This window comes from Mustela nigripes, chromosome 13 (assembly GCF_022355385.1).
Source record: "Mustela nigripes isolate SB6536 chromosome 13, MUSNIG.SB6536, whole genome shotgun sequence".
In the NCBI taxonomy this organism is placed as follows: domain Eukaryota; kingdom Metazoa; phylum Chordata; class Mammalia; order Carnivora; family Mustelidae; genus Mustela; species Mustela nigripes.
In genome coordinates this window covers 100,283,758-100,305,743 of record NC_081569.1, presented here as the reverse complement: position 1 = coordinate 100,305,743, position 21,986 = coordinate 100,283,758, and the positions used below count along the sequence as shown (strand labels likewise).

At 39.1% G+C, this 21,986-nt stretch overlaps 1 long non-coding RNA gene across 1 annotated transcript; it reads left to right on the top strand.

Annotated features, from left to right (window-relative positions):
* Positions 1–12,832: 12,832 nt before the first annotated feature.
* LOC131998831 (uncharacterized) lies at positions 12,833–20,212 on the top strand. Its single transcript, XR_009398887.1, has 3 exons — positions 12,833–12,961; positions 17,938–18,178; positions 20,094–20,212. It is a non-coding gene; the product is annotated as an uncharacterized LOC131998831 (long non-coding RNA).
* The last annotated feature ends 1,774 nt before the right edge of the window (positions 20,213–21,986 follow it).

The following is a 21,986-nucleotide window of genomic DNA, read 5'->3' as shown; positions in this document are numbered from 1 at the left end:
TACAGACACTATATGGTTAGCATCAAGCTGTAGTTTCCAAAGGATGTGCAGAGGTTCCAATTCTAACTGCCAATTCCCTTTCACAAAAGACTGACACAGATGCTTAAGTAGCCTGTTGGAAACAGAAATTTGTTTGCCATGGTAGCGCTCAGTTTCTTCCTGTTTCCATGGGTCCTCTTCACAATATCCTGGGGCATGTATGCTACACCTGCTCTGTGTTGTCATTCTCCTATCCCAGGACCAAGGACAAATTACAGAAGTCTTTACTCTCTTCATCTACATGAATATTAAGCAGGGGTCTCCAGAGAATTAAACCAAAAGCCTATATATAGATATATAGAAAGAGATTTATTATGAGTGATTGGCTTACATGATTCAGAAGTCTGAAAAGGCCACAATTCTGCTAGAAGTCCAGGAAAGCCAATGGTATCATTTCAGTCTAAACCCAAAGGCCTGAGAACCAAAGGAACCCATGGTATTAAGTCCTAGTCTGATCCTGAAGGTCCTGGAACCAGGAGCACCAAGGTCTTAGGGCAGGAGAAGATGTATGTGTCAGCTCAAGCAGAGAATAAATTCTCCCTTCCCCTCTCTTTATTCTACTCAGGGCCTCACGTATTAGATGACACCCCTCTTCATTGGTACACTTCTTTAGTCAGCATACAGACCGAAATGCTGATCAATCTCACCCCGAAACACCCTCATAAACACACTGAGACATAATGTTTGACCAGTTCTGTGGGTTTTCCTTACCCTAGTCAAGCTGACACATATCACAACACAGCATTGCCCACCGCTTTGCCTATTAACCAGGTATGGCTGCAGAGCACCACAATCCTCTGTCTCTCACTAACATGAGCAGAAGGCACAGCTTCTGACTGGTATGTCCTCTGAATCCCAGGAGAGGGGAATAGCTTTAATTCCCTATTCCTATAAAGGTCACTGTGCGTGGGGGCTCATGCCAAAATGGATTTTGGTCTCCCTTTGTTCCTACTCCTCAAAAGAAACAAAGAAATGAAGATATTCCTTATTTTTGTGAGACTGACACTTATCATTTTGGAAAGTCCTCCCTAGGAAAATGAATGAAAGGTTACAAGTAAAAATTGCGAGAGTCCCCCACCCACAGCCAAGATCCTTAGAAGTGACATGTTAAGTGTACAGTCCTCAGCCTTAAGCTTCATTAGCCTCTGGGAAAATCCCCTCTGCTTGAGGCACCATACAAGCACATGTGCGCCTGGGGTGGTGTAAACATGCCACATCTACCATCACGTGACTCACAGAGCACTCTGTCTCATTTAGTAAATGTGAATGACTTGAGATGATGGGGATTAGGAAACTCCCTAAGAACAGTGGTAAATCGGGGTATATGAACACACATCATGCCCTAAATTGCCCATATACACCCTTTAGGTCATGGATCAAGGAAACTAAATCATTTTATGATATTAAAAGAAAAAACAGTGAAACACACAATGCCTCTCAAGGACCCACAAATTTTATGTATACAAATAGTTCCCATTTTCTGATAAAACTGATTCAAACGAAAGAGTTCTATTATTTGTAAGAGTTTATTGATACAAACTTTGTATTTGGTAAGTTACCTGTAGAAAAGGAAATTGTTTCCCTTACAACTATGGTGTGATTACTAGAGTTCGCACCATTGCCAGTGCCTCATGCTTTTGGAGATCACACACCGACATTCCCTGAAAAATGCACAGACTATAGAAATAGTACTTTGGATTTGCCCTTCTAGGCAACCAACTTGAGCCACAGTAACCTGAGCAACATGTGCCCACAGTGACCACTGGCTGAATACAAACAGGTCCTTTAGGTGACACACCTCAAAATATTCATAAGCTCTAGCTTATGAATAAGGTCTAGCTGACCAGTAGGCTAGTTGCAACCCAGCACAGGTACCCAAAAAAAGAGAATTCCATATGTTCCCATACCACCCCACCCCACCCCACCCCACCTCTTGGCAGTGTCTGCTTTGCTGTCATGTCCACTGCTTCCTTGAGGTATATCCAATCAACTACTATCTCCTTTGGCCTGGCTTGAGTGAATCCTTTCACTTCCCCTGCCACCAGCCTCCACCTGATCGAGGCATCCTCCATGACCACATTCAGTGGAAGCTTGATCCAACATGTAACAGGACAGTGTTTTTCCCTGTTCCTCCATTCTGCCTTCCTCAATGTTAGCTTCCCTAGAAAACTCTAGGATTTCCCCCTTGAGATTTAAAAAATAAAAACAAAAAAATCTTGCTAAGTCCTAGGACTCACATTCTCATCACAGCACACTGAATGATAACATCCACAGAAGTCCTCGGACTCAATCTCTTTGGCCCACATTGTCACGTGCCTGACCACATACTATCCCAGTCACAGAGGAGCAGATAAGATAAGGTGACTGGCTTAAGGAATCAGCTTATCCTTTGGGCTCAGGGTAGGATGATAATTCTCATAGATGAGAACAGGGTGGAAATAACTTCCTTAAAAGGAAAATTTTGGTGCCGGTGGCAGGAAAGGAGAAGAAAAGAGGCTGGGCTAGACCAGTATTGGCACCAAAAAATGTCTACTACCCCTGCTAAGTGTTAGTCCTAGATAGGTATGAGAACCTGAAACTTTAATACAGCATCTGTTCATGCGCATTCAGCTAAAAATAACAAACAAAGTTGTTAGTCCCTCATTCTTCTTCCAGTCAGTCCCTGGACGAGAGGAAATTTTTGACCATTATTTGCAATTTAGAAAATCTTACTAAGAAATGTCATATTTAATTGCTATGTATACGGATTTTCTCCTCTATGAGAAGACCATGGAGACCTAATGACCATAGAATCTAAAATCTTCTCACAAAGGAAAGACAATTTATGCAAGAGGAAAATGGACACCAAAACAATGATTGAGATAATAGACCTTAATGTTCTTTCCACTCCTTTATAGAGATTTCTAAGTCAATCTGACTGTTTACACCCATGCCTGCCTTCATAGTATGTATCTTCTGAATTTTCTTATATAAATACTTTTTATCCTTTTATCAAGATTTATTGAATTGCCAAAACCACATTTGGAATTGCTCAGACATTGTGAAGAATTGAAATGTGTTCAGCCTTAACACATCTGAGTTCAAGATTGTTATGTTCTTTGCCAATAACGTACCCCAAATCTGAAACCAAGATAGAATATTGTGTCATGTATCAGGGAACCAGGTATCAGTCTGAATTTTCACCACACTTAACAGCAATGGAAAAAAAAAAAAATTTAAACATGAACTAAAAATAAAAAAGTGAAAGGAATTACTTTTTCATAGGTTCACAAAATTCTTACTTGGAATATTCTTTGTGGTGGTGGTTGGTTTGCCACACGAACTGCTGTTCACCTTGTATTTAAGTGAAAAGGTAAAAATGTGCTGGAATGGGACAGAAAAAAATTGAGTTCTAGTCTAAGCTAGACTCTGTGACTTTGGGCAAGTCACTTTACATCTCTAGGCTGCACAGTGTACAGCTTGGCAGACGTATCTTTAGAGGTTCCCAATCCTGAACTTATTAGAATTTTGTGAAATGAACATACTAAGTAGGGAGCTCAGTTCACCTAAATATCTAAAATGGAACATTACCATCCATTTCCCTCCTAGGAAATTGATATCAGGTAAAAGAGATAGAAGTTTGTAAGACAATTCTGGGTTTCACAAACAAATTTCCACATACCTCTTTAATTTGCGATTACCTTAAGCAAGCAATTCCCTTTACACTTTTATTCAAACATAACAAGCTGTGTTTGAAAATGCCGGTATACACCATTTATTACGCTCTCCAACCCAAACACGAAAACATTTGTACTTATGTTATGACTTCACCTGGTGGCTTTCATTTTCCCCAACATAAAGACAGGGTGAAGCAAAGTAATAGAAAAATAGAAAACATCTTTGTTGGAAAATGAGATTGCAGCTGTGTAACTGGAGCACACAACCATAAATCAGAATGTCAAATCCAAAACACATGACTGTTTGCAAGTTCTCCATGTGCGCTCTAATGTGATTACAGCCTGGTTGCTATTATGATTTAAAACAAAGTCTTTCATGCTAGAAACAAAATGCGGAATGTGAGCTGCCTGGGGGAGAGAGCTGCAAGCGAACTAGCGAACTAGGGACATACCCCTTGCTGTCAGAGAGGTGGGCTACAGTATTTCAAGTGCTGGTTTGTCAGGTGTGAGAGAGCAAGAGGATACAAGAGGAACCTTGGCAGAGGTCTTAACATGAGGGACAAATTAGCCAGCAGTGTTCAGCTCAGCTTGACAATTTGAAATTAGCTGCTCTCTTCCCCCCTCCCCATCTTTTTTTTTTTTCTCCTGAGCAGAATCCTGAAGCCAAATACGAAGATTACAGAAGTCATTCTTTCCTGCCTATCACATAAACAAATGGCCCAGCTGTTATTGCTAAGATTCCAGTTTTAAACTTGGACTTTCTTGTATAAACTTCAATGTAATGGTATTTAAAGTGTCATAGGCAATAAGCATCTAATCCTACTCAATAAATTGTAGGCTCATTGCATGAACTCCTAGAGCTGTTAAAGACAGCTGTGCTTTTTTTGTAATTTAAGTCATTTCCAAATTGGGCAAGTCTCCAGGTGTATTTTCAGACAAACAATGTGTACTAGAAAAGTGATGTTCTGAGTCTTTCAGCAATGGAATAAACACAAGAGAGTAAAAGCTGAGATGTAAGACGGTACAAACATTCCCGATCACCCCAGGAGGGCAGGCACCAAGGTAGGGGAGCTGGGAAACTGGTTCTTATTTCCTTGGTCTATTAGAATATGAGCCAGAACCTTTTCCCCCAAGGACCTTCTTAGATCCCAGCTACTTTTGTAACTGCTTGTTGGGCCAGTGCCCTAAATGGGTACCAGGATGGACAATAAGAATTTAGTATTTCTCAAAATAGAATCATCAACTCTCAGAGCAATGACAAAACTCCTCCCATAGCTGATATTTAAAGGTTTCAGGAGAAAACGGTTTCCACCCTGTGATGTCATTGAAATAAATCATCATGAGACCAAAGAATAAGAAGGCATTTTAAGAGGTCATTTCATCCAGAGTACTGTCTCTTAAGAGGACCCACAATAAAGGCATTTAAAGAAGATTAATTGGTATTTATTTTAGATTCAAATCATCATTAAGCATTAAATGAATCCTCTTCTAGGACTTAATAGCTCTGAGTGGGCCGGGCAGGGAGCATGCTTTTCTGTATCTACCCCAAGTTGAATATTCTACAATCAACTGATGAACCTAAGTAGGGGAACGACCAAGTTCTTTACCTTGCTTTAATGATAGAGAGTGGTCCTCAGAGAGGCCATCATCACAATGTCTACCTCCTGGATCTGATTTCAGAGCAGGGGAATATTGTTACTGTTTCACCAGGAGTTGTTATGCACCAATAGGATATTCTTACCTACATTTGTTCTGCTCTCTTGTAAGGTACTGTGCATTATCTTTTGGGCTAAACACATATGATGTCTACGTCACTGTCAGCAATGTAGAGAAAACAGAGAGAAGCTCAGGGAAAACATAAATTACAGATCTAGAGCCCACAATGCAGTTCCCCTGAGTCCTTCTGTGGTGGGTTGAACTTCATCATTGACAAACTAGGTCTGAAATGGATCAACACCTCTTTCAGTTACTGGAAAATAACACAAGCTCACAGGTGGAGAGAATTTCAGGCAATGACTCGGGATTACTTTTGGCCTAGGTAGACAGCTAGACAGGTACAACTAGTCCCCAAACTCTTAGAAATGATCTTCTGGATCCCTGCCCCAGCACAACCCCCAAAATGACAGTTCTACGTGCAAAGAAAATTCCTACTGAAACTTGTAAGTCTAGGCTTAATAATTAGAACTTCCCTTTATGCAGGGATCCTGATGGTATTCCTACCGCCCGGCTTTGAGAAAGACATGTCACCTCAGCGGAAAATTTCACCTCAGGCAAAAGCAATGGCCCACCGAGCACAACCTCTTAGGCTTGTTCAGTTTTGAGGGGAAACACAAAGATCTAACCAAAAAATGTATACATTAAAGATTTAACCAAAAAAATGTCTAGAAACAACTAATCTCTCGGTGTCACTTCAAACAAGTATAGCATACCAGACACATGGTATTTATCAAACAATTTAGTCTCTCAGCTAGCCAACCTATTGGGTCCCATTTCTGTCACTTTAAAAGTCTCTAAAAGCCTACAAAAATACTGTCAAAATGACAAAATGATAGTATTCAGAATTGTGTTCCTAAAGCAATTTACCCAATACCACAGGTAGCATTTCTCAATATGTGCATAATTAAAATGCTCTTTAATTTTCATGAAAGCATCTTGAAAGAAAGGACAAGCCCTATAGAATGGAATGGTGGGTAGATTTTTTTAAGCTAAAAGCCAGAGAATGAAATTATTGAAACCATCTTCTGTTCTACTTTAATTTTCACCAGCTTTTTGCTAGTTTACTTTAACAAGTAATGTTTGATTGAATTCAGGCCTGCTTTTGTTTACAAAATGAACCAGAGCCAGCAAGTCGTGGCCTGGTTAATTTGCACATCCACTGCCTTGGTCTCCTCCCCTTTAAACAAAAATCTGGAGTTTGTGATTTATTGTTGATTTGGTTAGTTCAAATCATTTTGATGGCTAAAATCTACCTTCTGCCCCATCCTTGAGATTCTCACCAAAAGTACCCAATCTACAACTCCTATACAAGGCAGAAATGACCCCACCACAAAAAAATGCAAAACACATCTTCTTAACTTCAGATGCCTACAAAAGAAACTGAGAATAAAAATTCACAGATGGAAGAAGGGAGAAAGCAGTATCCATAAATCAGTAGCTTTAGAAACCAAACTGTTCCATTCAGAAGAAAAATATCAGGAGAGCAAAGTAAAGTGGTCATTATTGATGACAGGTCTCTTTGAGTCTTTGAGAGTCATCATTATATGCCAGTAAGGTAAACCAGTGGCTCTCAAATCCAGCAGAACATCAGAATCATCACAAAAGCCCTATTCCTAAGTCTCTTCCTCTAGAAATTCTGAATTTAAAAGTCCATGATAGAATTTATATGCTCAAAAAGTACCTCCAAATGGTTCTGGAAGCTTTGAAACAGGGTATAGTCTTTATGCATGTTTAATTTCGCCCTGCCCAGTCAGTCTCACCTACTCCTCTGCTTGAATTCTCTACTCCAGATCTGAAAGTCTCTTCTTGCTCTAGGCTGTGAAACTGGTGTACTGTTCCTCATATAGTCGGGTGAGAGTAAATATGTAGAGAGAATAATGCCATGCTTCCTTTGTCACTCATGTACAAAATCCACACCCACACACTACTGTTGGGGTGTGCTCTCCAAGATCACTATCTAATGTTAAAAATGATTTCTCACGACTGTGAACTCTGAGAAAAAAACTTAGGGTTTTGGAGGTGAGGAGGGTGTGGGGTTGGGTGAGCCTGGTGGTGGGTATTAAGGAGGGCATGTATTGCATGGAGCACTGGGTGTGGTGCATAAACAATGAATCTTGGAACACTGAAAAAACATCAAATTAAATTAAAAAGATGCTTTTTAAGATACTTTTTTTATGTTGAAAATGTAATTTTAATAGATAATTCTTCATATTACATAGGAACACAATAAAATACACCACATTCTGAAGAAACTCCAGAAGTTATGAGAATCAAGAGTGGGGGAAATTCAGATGGGCTACAATATCCATTACCTTAAATTTCAAGAGACAAAGGTTCCAGCCCAGGGGGGAGGAGGGGTCCATCCATAACATTCCATTTCCATTCAAACTTCCATTTTCTTAACAGCAAGGCAAAGCTCATTCCCAATCTCCTTTACCTCCATGGGATATGCTGCCTTTCTTCTAATCCATCTACTTTCCTTCATATTGCTCATTTAAAAGTAATCTCATTTGAAATAAAAAAGGAATTCCCCTAATACTACAAGTATTGAGGGAATGACTATTAGCTCTTAGAGGGAAGGAACCATACCCATTTTGCTTACCTCTGTATCTCCTACACATTGCCTAGCTTTTGGCACATGGCAAATGTTCAGTAAATACCCAATGAAGGGTGCATGGGTTGCTCTGTCAGTTAAGCGTCTGCCTTTGGCTCAGGACATGATCCCAGGGATCTGGGATCAAGTCCCCTATCTGGCTCCTTGCTCTACAGAGAGTCTGCTTCTCCCTCTGGCCCTCCTCCCACTCATTCTCTCAATCTCTCTCTCTCTCAAATAAATAACATCTTGGAAAAAAAAAGTTTTAACTAAATATTTATTGAAAATACAAATGAGGTCCAAGATTAAAGTTTTCCCTAGAGACTACTTAAATAATCTATAATTTTTCAGACAGCACCATCTGGAATATTAAAATCCTAGAGGTGGGAGGGCTGATAAGGATACTGAGTTCATGTGAAGTTATGGTTTTTCTGAGGTCAACAGCACATGCATGGCAACTCTCAGATTAGCAGAGTCCAGTGTTTGTTGTTATTTTCATGGTTCTGTTTTGTTTTTTAGTACTCATCTATGAAATAATTAACAATGCTTCCCACATCATAGGATAGAAGGTGGTAAAATGTAATGAGAAGATACCTAAAAATGCTTACAAGTGTTCCTGATGCATTGCAAGCACTTAATAAATCTAAGCTTTTGTTATTTTATCATATCATCTTCCCTTTCCAAGTCTAATATCTATGCCTAATATCTAAATCTTCCATAATCTGCCTCAATTTTGTCAATCCAATTGAGTTTCCCATTATTGCTCTTATAATGCAATTCTGACACTAACTATCCAGAGATAGGTCAAATTTCACAGGTGGAGGGCACAGTCCTCTACAAGACTCCTCCCATTTCAGACTCTAGTCATAAACTCTGGAGTTCTCAGGCTACCTGCACTTCTGACCAACTGGCTACAAGCTTGGGTGTTCCCACTACCCTCTCAGGTTTAATAATTCACTAGTATGACTCATAGAACTTAGGAAAGGACTAGACGTATGATTATGGTTTCACCTATAAGATGCAAATTAGTACCAACCAACTGAAAAGACACATAGGGTGGAGTCTAGGAGGGTCCCAAATGCAAAGCTTCCATTTCCTCAGGACCTGTCACTCTCCCAGCACATCGATGTGTATCACCAACCAGGAAGTTTACTCAAGCCCCAGGTGTCTGTAGCTTTTGTTGGGGTTTCATTGTATAGGTACCACTGACTGAATCATTAGCCATGTGACTGGGTTCAATTTCCAGTACTCCTCCCCTCCCCAAAGGTCAGGCTGATACCACATGTGTCAAGCCTCAGTGCTCTCTATCACATGGTTGGTCCTCCCAGATTAGCTAGCCCCACCCTGAGTCATCTCCTTAGCATAAACTCCGGCATAGAACTGGGTTCCACTACAAATAACAAAGGCACTCATCCCTCAGGAAATTCCAGGGATTTAGAGGTTACCTTCCAGGGACCAAATTCTTTATTAGATGACAGGTCTCTACTCTAATGTGACTGGTTTTTTCATTGTCCTCAGATCATGATCAATTAATTCTAGGTCCTTCTGTTGAACAAATCTTAATTCTTTGTTTTTGTTACACTCATCATATTCATAATTACTTTTCTTTGTCTTCCTCATTAGACTGTAAGATCTGTAAGGGCAACCATCATGTCTGTCTTACTCATTACACTTGGCCAATTCCTTACATTTTTCCAAGGACATAGTTAATATACTTAAATTTTGGTTGGCTGGTGAACTCCATCTTCATGTCTTTATTCACAAGTATGGAAAGAACATTTGCAAACCTGAAGTTAGCACCAGGGCCACTGAGGCTGCAATAAGAGCAGATACAAATTGCAAAATAGGATAAACAAGGAAATCTACCAGCCATTGAAAAAAACATTCAAAGGAGATTTGAAACATACACCACTTCATATTCTATTGTGGCAACAAGAGAAGCTATGAAAAATATGAGAGAAAAAGCACAGAAATAAGAGAATTTCTTTATTTTTAACCCTGAAGGTTCTGGTGACGGTTATAGCAGAGGAGAGATGTTAATTGATTTTCTTCTTTACTCAACTTCTCATTGTATTTCATTCATCTTTAGTAAGCAATTATCCTCTAAATAAGCAAAATGTTTCAAGCTTACTTTCCCCTGAAAGAGTAATGTGGTAATGGTATCTGCAGGCACAATTCTATCGCAATTGCCATACAAAGATCCTTTTCCCTAGCCATGCCATCACCAAAAAAGATCTTTTTAAAGTGGAATTTGCAGTTTTAATTTGTAATGGAAAGTACAACCATCCTACTAGTTCAGTCAATAAAAGTAAGACTGAAAGTGAGCCTCAGAATATTTTAATCCACCCTATTATAATAAACATTAGTAGAATTGAAGTGAATTGAAATCTGTTCCCTCAGTTTCATTGGTCTAAGTCTTGCTTCTCAACTCAATGGTAGGAAGTATCTCTTATGGAATGGAAGGCTTATGGAATATCATAGCTGGAAGCAATCTGTATGAGCAGAAAGCAGACAGCCACTGAGGATAAGTAACTTGCTCAATTTTCCATACCAAGTCAACAGCAGAGATCTCCCATCTCCTGACTCCCTACTCTATATTTCTTCTCTATCATACTATACTAATATTTCTTTTCTATGCTTCAGAGTTTATGACAATGCTCAGCACACAATAAATGCTTAGCAAACTATGCTGATTTTGATTTCTTAAAGAATAACACATTTGTGTAACACATTCTCAGGCATGATTCTCATTAATTACATACTTTCCTCTCGTATATTTAGTCCTACTTTTGTACCCACACAGATTACACATGGCCATTCACACAGAGCCAACCTGCTGAAAACCTGGTATGTCTGTATTTCATCTGTCATCCTTCTTCAATCTCTTCCCTATGTATGCACTTAAAGGGAAAAGTACAGCTCCACACAGCATATCTTTTATGGCTTATCACTACCCCATCTCAGAAGGTAGACTTGTTCTGCTTCCAGTTTTCAAGGCAATCAATAGTGTTGTAAATGGTTTGGAAACTTGACTTGTGGGGGTTGGGGGAAGCTCACATTACTCAAGGACATTCAAATTTTTTCCTTGGTCTTACTAGTCTCCAAAAGATTATATCTAGCAATTACTCTGTTCATTTGCCTTTTAAACCAGAATGACTGACATACCTTGGTCCCTAAAATGTGCATTAAATAAATGTAAATAAGACATGTGATTTGAATTTTTCACATTAAATTATAATGCAATGTGTTTTAAAATTCAAATTCCACATTTGAAGTAACTTTGAATAGTGTTTAAATTTAGGTGGCTAATGAATGAATATTGGAATTCATTCAGGAGTCAGTAGACACATTTGGAAAAGACAAATCATATCAGATCTTTCCTGCTTGAAGTCCTTCATTGGTTTCCCACTGTAATTAGAATAAATCAAACTCACTTAACAGTAGACTTCATGTGCCATATGACCTTGTTCTACTTTTTCCTCCAGCCTCATTCCTCTTGAAACTTCTTTTCATTCATCATTAGCCAGTGACCTTCATTTAGTTTCCTCGGATTTTAGCTTTTTCAGAGCCTTTGCATATGCTGTCCCTTCTGCTTAAAATAGTCATAGTCCTCCCACGACTCTCCCCTCCCATAAATCATACCTCCTCGTGTCCATGCCCTTTTGGAATTAGACTTTGCTGCTCCTCCCATCGAGTGGTGGAGGCCATTTTTTTCTCCTCTAAATCTGGACTAGACTGTACCAATACAATGCAATGGACCCAACATTCTGGAACTTCTGAAACCAGGTCTTAAGTGGTGTCATAGCCTCCAATTTTGTTTTTAGAATCATGTTGCTATGTAAAGAGGTTCAAGTTTCTTGCTGAAGAAAGAAGACACCTGCAGAGAGAGATCTCCTAGAGAATATGTAGGAAGAGATGCCCTATAAAGAAAAACCAAGATATCTTCGTTGACAGCCAGCATCAAGACTCAGACTGTCTTGGGTTCTTCAGCCCCATGCCTGGCACTGTATAGAGCAAAAGGATCATCCTAGCTGAACCCCGCCAAATTCCTGACTTACAAAATTGGAAGCTATAAGTGGTTATTGCCATTTCAAATTTATCTGATTTTAAAAGTTTTACTCGCAGTAAAATTTTTTGTTTGTTTGTTTAAAATTCTATGGACCTCAGTACATACATAGATTCTTGAAACCAGCATACAAATGAACTCAGCATAATTCTAACATCCTGAATTATATCCTAGTACTGTCCCTCAGTAGTCCTAATTCCATGCCTACCAAACCCTAGCAATTACTGATCTGGTCTCTGAACCTATAGTTTTGCTTTCATCGGAGTATCACATAGATGAAATCATAAAGTATTCAATATAGTATTCAACACTGGTTTCGTTCAATTAGCTTAACACATTTAAGATTCATTTATGTTGTATGTATCAGTAGGATATTACTTATTGTTGCCGAGTAGTACCCCACTGCATGAATTTAGCACACATTCAAGTATTTTGAGATTGTTTCCCATTTGGGGTGATTTTGAATAATGATATTTGAGGCATTTGTGTGGAAGTTTCTGTTTGAAAATAAATTTTTAATTTCTTTGGGATAAATAGCTAGCAATGGGATTGCTAAGTGATGTTTAACTTGTAAGAAATTGCCAGAATGACCATACCATCTTGCATTCCCACCAGCAATACACGAGACTTTCACTTGCTCAAACTCCTTGTCAGCACTTGCTATTTTCAGTATTTTTAAAGTATTTTATTTATTTATTTCACAGATAGCACAGGCAGAGGGAGCAGCAGCCAGAAGGGGAGGAAAAACAGGCTTCCCACTGAGCAGGAAGCCCAAAGCTGGACACAATTGCAAGACCCTGGCATCACCACCTGAGCTGAAGGCAGATGCTTAACTGACTGAGGCACCCAGGAGCCCTACTTTCAGTATTTTTATTTTGATCGTTCTAACAGGTATGTAACAGAAACTCTTTGTTATTTTATTTTGCATTTCCCTAATGACTAATAATGTTAAGCCTATTTCATGTACTTTTGTGATATCTGCATATCTGCAAATTAGCTCAATCCATTTGCCTCCACTTTTATTGAATTATTTTTTATTGTCGAGTTTTGCAAACTCATCACATTTTTTGTATACTTGTATGCAAAGGGCTGAATAATACATACTGGCAAGCAATTTAAAAGGCAATTTAAAAACTAACAAAATTTTTCTCACTTGCTGAGTGTTGCTGGGGAAAGGGAATATGTGGAGAAGATGCTGGGTAATGGACACTGGGGAGGGATGTGATATGGTGAGTGCTGTGAAGTGTGTAAGCCTGACGATTCGCAAAACTGTACACCTGGGGCAAATAATACATTATATGTTAATAAAAATAATTAATAAGAAAAATTTTTTTTCTCACTTGAAGTTAAGTTACTTTCTCTCCTGTTTGATCACTAGTGGAAGTAAGTATTGGACAGTGGCTAGCATACAGATAGATATAGATATATATAATATAAAATCTTAATATATTTTAAAGCATATTTAAAATATATTGGGGCGCCTGGGTGGCTCAGTGGGTTAAGCCGCTGCCTTCGGCTCAGGTCATGATCTCAGGGTCCTGGGATCGAGCCCCGCATCGGGCTCTCTGCTCAGCGGGGAGCCTGCTTCCCTCTCTCTCTCTGCCTGCCTCTCCATCTACTTGTGATTTCTCTCTGTAAAATAAATAAATAAAATCTTTAAAAAATAAATAAATAAAATATATATGTATATATGAGCTATATACATGAGCTAGATAGATATTTATCATTGTGCTGCCTGACTTCCAGATATTTCCGCACATTCTTTCTAAATATTTCCACACATTCTTTGCCAATTCTTCAAATTCTTTTATTTTCTTATATTCATGAGATTTTAATGTCCTTGCTTAAAGAATTGAGCCCCCCATTGTTCCTTCTTCATCTTTATGCTTGATCCTGGCTACCCTAGAAAAGTCTTCTACCTTCTAAACTCCATTGTTCCTGGGAATCCTTCTGGTCCCTGCTCTCAGACCCTGTTTAACTTCATTTTGCCTGCAGTTCTCTGATGTGATTCATGGCTTTAAATCTAGTTTTTGTTTTTTCATTCATTACCCCTGGACTAGATGTTTTGGAACTTCCCTTACCTCCTGGGCCCACCCCAGCGCTCATCTCAGACTTTGATTCTAATTCCCCTTTAATTAGAGCCCTTAAAGTGCAGAAAAACCACACCCACTCCAATACCAGTCCCTGCTCGTAGAATTTCAACTAGGGCCCAGTCCCTGCTTGCCTGTGAAGAAAGGTCTCACACCTCACTTGTTCGAAACATAACATGAAACTCAACAGTGTGGGACCATCATGGAATAATTCATGTAATCATTACATTACAATTTAATCCATCGTGGAAAAGATCTCTGATTTTATCTATTATTGGAATGAAATTTTTCTGCTTTCCTAAAGGAGTATATGAAATATCATTTTTTTTTTCTGGAATCATTTTAACATCAATTATCCACTGAGCTCTTATATAATGAGAACTCTAGATCTTAGTAAATGGGGAAAGACCATTTCTCTCCTAAAGAGGCCAAGATTGCTGTAGTTTTTCTGTTTTATTGGTGGGGGTAGTATTTGTTTGAATTCTTTTTTCCTACTTATTGTAGTTTTGCTATTTTCTCCTTTTCTAATGCAGCTTTTCCTTTTCTCTTGAAGGAAGTATCTTTTTTGGATATTGCTTCTAGTTTTCTCTAAACATTATTTAGGAAGAAAAACACCTGTGATTCACTTAACACCTCTTATTCTTTCTTTTGACTTCTCACACATATCTATGGATTTCATTCTTGCAATGATTATGAAATTAGTTTTACACATTATAAATTAATTAAAATAAAAAATTTATGCAAATTTAAAATAGTACTTATGTCGTGAAAGAGTTGTGAATATTAAACACATGAAACATGTTGGAGCATGCTTCACACCTAGGAAGAGCTCAGGAAATATTAGCTGTTGTGGCTTTTGTTTTATGGCTGGTGCCAGAGATGGTATGATGCGCATTTGCAGCTGCTGTTAGACATCTCTTCTTGGATATTCTACTGGTGCCTCAAATTGCAGACTTGAATTCACTGTTTTCTCTACCTCCCCCCAAACTTATTATTATTCTTCCTGTGTTTTTAAATTCTGCCCATAACACCATTTCACTATCACATTTTTTAAAGATTTTATTTATTTATTTGCCAAAGAGAGATTGAGAGAGAGCACAAGCAGGGGGAGAAGCAGGCTCCCCACAGAGCAAGAAGCCCCATGCGGGATTCGATCCCAGGACCTTGGGATCATGACCTGAGCCAAATGCAGATGCTTAGCTGACTGAGCCACTCAGGTGTTCCACAGACTTGAATTTTTAAAAACACCTTTGATTTTTCTCTCTTCTTGTCTCCCAACCTGAACAATTCCTAAGTCCTTTTTACTATTTCATGAAATTTCTTAAGACTTTACTTTTCTCTCTGTACCCTTGTTCAGAATCTTATTACTGCTCATCTGGACTAAGGCCATAATCTCTGGACTAAAGCAATAGTCCAATAACTGCCTTTGATTTCCAGCCTCTGCAATACATTCCTACACTTAGATTAATTTTCCTAAAGAACATGTCCAATAATGTCTCTCTCCTAGTCTGAACTTTTATTGACTCCCCAGTGTGTTCTGGTTTAAGCCTTTCCACTCCCTGGCCCCAGTCAACCACTGCAATCTGCCTCAGCAATCTCTTCATGCTTTGTACCCTCCAGGCAAATTATTTAAATTATACTAAAATAAAAATAGTAGTATTCTAATTGAAGGTCTATGACTTTTTTCTTTCTATATTTAAATCAAGAGATGTATGAGTGGGCTTTGATCACCTCTATCTGGACTTCTAAGTGGTCTCCTTTGTTGACTTTTAACAGATTCTTGGCTTTATTCTGGATGGATGAGATTGTCAAATAGCTAAGTTCATTATAGGTGAAGTTTCCTGCCATTAAAAAAAAGTATCACGTACACACACACATACACTTGCACACACCACAAACACATAATAAGGAACACTTTGGTATTTTAACAACATTAATTCTTTACCTCAAATGCAGTAGATACCAGAGAAATACTTTTCCATTTCCCTTTACATTGGACATATTTGCAACTTGAGAACAAGAGCCAGTGTTGGTTTTCAGACAGAATCCATTTAATTAATCATACTATTTGAACAGCTGGGGAAGCCATGTATTTATGTAAGAGCTTAACATTCTTTCAAAAATTGTCAAGTATGAATCAAAATAATATTATTTCACTTTTTAATGATACACTATTTATCTTTAGATTTTATTCACACTTAACTTTATAAATCAATAGTTCCAGTCTCTAAGACACATTGTTACCTATGTTTAAAGGCTTTTTAAAAGCACTATCATATGCATAGGGCTAAGCTTCTATTTACCACAGGGACTCCTTTTGGAAGTGTGAGACTTTCAAAGTTTTGTTTCCAAATTTGACAGGCACTGGGTAGAGTAGAGAAGAAATAGCTTGATAATATTGTGTTTTCCCCTTGGTAGTCACCAACAGAAAAGGTAAACTTTTCTTATTAAAAAAAGGTAGCTTTTCTCATTCGAATCAACAATATGAACTCTACATGCACAAACGTGGGTAGAAGACATAATAAAATTGGACTGTTGCTTTAAATCTCTCAAGAACACAATTTTATTAAAAAAAAATTTTTTTAAGTTTTATATATTTATTGTAGAGATGAGGGTGATTGCAGAGGGAGAAGGAGAGAATCCTACCCAGACTCCATGCTGTGCACAGAGCCCTAGGTGGGGCTTGATCTCACTGCCCTGAGATCATGACCTGAGCCAAAACCAAGAGTCAGATGCTTAACCAGCTCCCCAAGAACGCAATTTTGAAGAAAAATATTAATTAAAATGTGAAATAGTAGCAAAAGTATGTAGGAAAACTTCATAAAACTAGTTTTAATACTGGATTCTAGCTTCTGTTCTTAAAGGTAAAGCTAATTTGAAAGAGAAACTTTGGATTCTGGCCGAGATAATCTGATAGAAAACTTTAGGGATATGCGCAATTATTTAAAGGCAAGTCATTTATTGCTAGCAGTCCTTCAGGGCCAGCCAGAGTGGTCGGGGTCCCTGAGAGTCACTCTGAGGGCCTTGGAACTGTGTTTTAATTAAAAAATTTGTAAAGGGACAAAAGCTCCCTAAGACTAAATGAGAGGATAAAGAGAATGATAGGCAACTGGAACACAGCATGGTCAATTTTAATTTTCCATTTTGAGTTCTGTCATTACAGGACAGAATTGTTTATGGTTAGCAATTTGCATAGCTAATGGCATAGGATTTTGACAGTTGGGATTCCAGTGGAGCCTAGGCATATCTCCCCAAGGCATAAAATAGGAAAGTGGCTGCTGCAGGCTGGTGCTCAGAGAAACTCTAGACTTTTTTACACACTAAATCAGCCTTGAAAGTCTGATGAGGCATTAACGAAGGTCCACATACCCACATACCTCCCCACATACCTTTCAGTCTGCCTTTGTCTTTTTATGCTGTCTGTACTTCTTCTCCCCTTTAATTTGAATGCCCTTCTCTGTGCAGGAAAAGAGCAGAGTGTGTGTTATTGTGTTCTCTGTTCTAAAACATCATAGGGTGGTCCTGGGTCCTACCACTGTCTGAGACTGTACTGAGGACTGGACCAAAGAAACTTATCTCAGAAGACTAAAAGTCAGTCTTCACCCTCTAGAAATTTAATAATACAAGAGAGGAGATGCAAATACACCCAAACGTAAGGACTTCAGGAAAAAACATTGAATTTATATATGAAATTGTCAGAGGCAGCTCAGCGAACCTTAATGTTATTCATTCATTTTTTCACTTTTTCGTTCATTCCTTCTTTCATTCATTCTACAGACATTTATTGGATATTGCTACATGTTCCTAGGCACTGGAGACAGAAAAGCGAACAAGACTCAACCCTGCCTCTGCCCTTGTGGAGCTCTCAAAATAGTGGAGTAGAAAGACAATTAAATAAGACATAAGTACAAAATTGATACCGGACTGTGAAGAGCATGATAATATGAGGACCCACCATAATAGACATGACACAGTCATGCAGGGAAGACTTTCATGAGGAGACAGACACTGAGCAGAAGTAAGTTGTGTGATGGTCAGGGAATGCTTTTCCATGTAGGAGGAGAGAGCATGGTAAGAGGCACTGAGAAAAAGCCAGTGTGTCAGGCATGGAGAAAGTATGGGGAGATATGCTGGGAACTGAGCCGTGATGGGGAGAACTCAGACTCTGCACAACTGCAGGCCTCATTGATGAGTTTTGTTTTGAGTAGAAAGCAAGAGTAGCAAATACTTTGAAATGATTACCCAGAAGCACCATTTCCACTCCGGACGGAAGCAAGATAGACCTGCATAGTCTAGAATCCAATATGGTTGGGTATTGCAAAGTCACACCCACTCTCTCAGTGTACATTAATTGCTAGGGACAGCAATATTAAGAGATGGCTTCTTGAAAAGGGGCCAAACCACCACTTGGTTAAAACAGGGAAGTTTTGACTAGCTCCACTAATAAATAATGAACCCAATATCCTTTGCCTGGCCTTCACTCTTTCACATAAATTCAATATGTTAATGCATCTGTAACAAATTAAGTGTCTCTTAAAAGTCCCTTAAAAGTCTCCAAATCTTTTAAAATTTAGAGTGCCTATGGAAAACAAATAAGCAAAATCCTTGACCTTTTCTCTATTCATAAGTAAGATCAATGGACGATGCCAAGAACCGAGAAACCTTTTTATTCCCAGATTTTTTAAAGAACTTACTTTTATGAACCCAAAGTGAAATTGGAAATCTCTTTCAAAAGACTAGCTTGCTTGGTTAGCTTTTGATAATGAAGTCAAGAGAGTACTAATATATACCAGTCGCATTGCAGAATAACCTAATCTCCAAAACGCACACTGACATTTGACATATGTAGCCTAGACAGCCCTGGGAATCGAAGAGGAGCAATTTAAAGTTGTTTATTCTTACATAATGGAAAAGGAGGGAGGGGAAGAATTTCTATTTCCCATTAGTCCGTGTCACATGTCCTTCCTCTATTGCTGGTGAGTATTTTCTATAATAACCCATTAACCCGATCTGTAGCAAGCAGTAAAATACCTGAGAGCATGCCTAGAAATCCAAACAGAATCTTGGAATAGAGAGATAATGAGAAGAGAGTCTTTTGTAAGCATGTTTAAAATAACATTTCATTTCATTTATTTTATTTTATTTTACTTTGGGGGAAAAAAGGGGAAGAATGGGGAAGGAAATGCTATTACAGGGCTACCACAAGGACTCAGCAATTTCTGAGTTTTTCAATTAAGTTGCCAATTTTCAGGCTATTACACTGCTCCCTGAATCAAAAGGATTAACAATTTTCCTCTTAGCAATTAGAAAGGTAGAATTTTACCATGGAAGCACATGGGGGAAGACCGTACAAGAAGTTAGAATTAACTAAATCTCTACCGAGGACCACCCAAGAGGAGCTAAATGAGGGGTTACTTTCAAGTGGGGCTGGGATCAAAGATTGAGGGAGATTAGAACCAATAGGAGGTTAAAGAAAAACATCTGGTCCTTTGCAGTAATCACCAATAGCGAGGTGGATCTTCCTCAGGGGGCGGGGGTGGGGGGTAGAGCAGCAGATCTGACCACCAACCCAACAATGGGCCACAGAGTGCTGATTCCATGGGGGCGGATATTTCTGTTGTTCTGCGTGAAAGACTCCCAAACCAGAAAAACTGACAGGGACCGTTCTTCATCAGGAGAAATGCAAATGTATAATTCAGCCCCGGGGGAGGGGGGGGGCTTAAAAGATGCTCCCCCGCCCAACATCGGGCAACATAGGCATGCTACATATTGAGTATAACCCCTTGGCAGCCTTCCTCTAATGAAGCCCATCTCTCTGAGTGCTACAGGTGGACACTGACCTCTTCAGAAAACAGCTGAGAACTGAGGCTATCGGGAAAAGAGGGGATGCACATTCACACTGATTTTAATAACCTTGTCACCTTGTCTTACAGAGTAAACGTCCATTTCTGCTGAGGCAAGAGATGTTAAAGTCCTGGGCAGAAAATGGAAATATTCCGAAGAAATCAGGAAGAGGGGATGTTTCAATATTTTCCTAATAAAAGAAGTCTTTGACAAGAAGAGTACTTCATTTTAGAATGTTCTTGCTTTTTGTAGTTTGAGCCTTTTAAAAGAAGAGCCTGCTCTCACATGGTTCCTATACAGAGTGTAATTCTACCTTATTCCCTATTCTTCAGACGATCCTGAAGAATTAATCACCTAAAGGGATGATTAATAGAAAACAGCCCCTGAAGTGGCAACTTTAAACATGCCAGTTTTATCTGTTATCTCTGCATATCACATTTCCTTAGAAGAATTCCAAGGAAGAATTTTTTTAAAGGATCAGAGCAAACGTGTTTGCCTGACTCCTCTATCTAACAGGAAGGCGGCTGGGACGAGATCCCGTGTGCACTTGGCCACTGGGTCGTGGAGGGCAGCAGGCTGTTTCCTTAGTCAGGCCACAAAGAAGAGAGGGCACACACTTTCTGGGCACTGTCTCTCTACATGCTTTCATCAGCGATGAGTTTGTACAAGGGAGAATCATAAACCATCGTGACTTCAGAGCAAAGATCTGAGATGAGACCAATTCACTTTTCCAGGGAAGAAACCAAGGTCTGAAAGAGTCCTAGGCTGCTGTGGAGCCTCTTTCTGCTGCTTTTCATGGAGAGTCCTGGTTGCCGCTCATAATCAGTTTTCCAATGGGCACTCAGCCTTGCCAGTGGCTTTCACCTGTCCTCCCTCTATCTCAGACAGCTAGAACATAGGGCAGCAAGAACCAGGTAACCTCAACCCAAGTTAGTGCTGGGGACCAAAAGAAGGGAGAACCTAGAGCCAAGGGTCACTGGCTTCAAGTCTTCCCACAACTTAGAAGTGGGCTTCCCTCCTAACCTATCTGTCACCCCCTCCTACTTGACTTATTTTCTTCTTTGGACCTTGGTTTGTACAAGATTGAGAATTATCATGTTTTTCAGTTTGAGGCTCACTAGCATCTGTTTGTGCAAAACCCTCTCTCTCTTTTTATAAGTTTTATTATCTTCCCCCTTTATCTTTCATCCCCACTCTGTTGTCCTTCCTTCCATTGGCAGGCCCTCTAATGTGTTTATTATGTGTCCTTGGATATCCACATGTCCTTGAATAATTTAGCATTGTTTTCTGCAGTACCTGTTTCTAATTTACAAAAGCAATATTGCATGAAGCTCTTCTTCTGTTACTTTTTCACTCAACATTCTTTTATTAAGATGCATTAATGCTTCTGTATGTAAATCTAGTTTATTTCTTAAATACTTCAAACTGCTGCATATTGTAGAAGGCATCCTAACACTTTTCTTATCCATTACTTCCAGGAATGGATACCTATGTTGCCACCAGTCCCAACTACCATAAATGGTGTTGCTCTGAACATTCTCATATATACCTCCTTAGACAATGAAAACATTTCTTTGAGTTAGACTACTAGGTCAGGAGGAAGATGTATACTTATTTTCACTTCACATTTGCTCGCTACTCTCCAGAATGTCTGTACCACCTGCAGTACAGAAGAATTCTCCCATCCTCATTAGCATGCAGTGTTACATGACTTTTTAACTGTGGCCAATTAGGCTTCTCTCTTCATTAATAACAAGACTTTTGGGGCACCTGGGTGGCTCCGTTGGTTAAGCGACTGCCTTCAGCTCAGGTTGTGATACAGGAGTTCCAGGACTGAGTTCCACACTGGGCTCCCAGCTCCACGGGGAGTCTGCTTCTCCCTCTGACCTTCTCCCCTCTCATGTTCTCTCTCATTCTCTCTCTCTCAAATAAATAAATAAAATCTTTTTTAAAAAATAAAAAGACTTTTGATTTGGCAATTG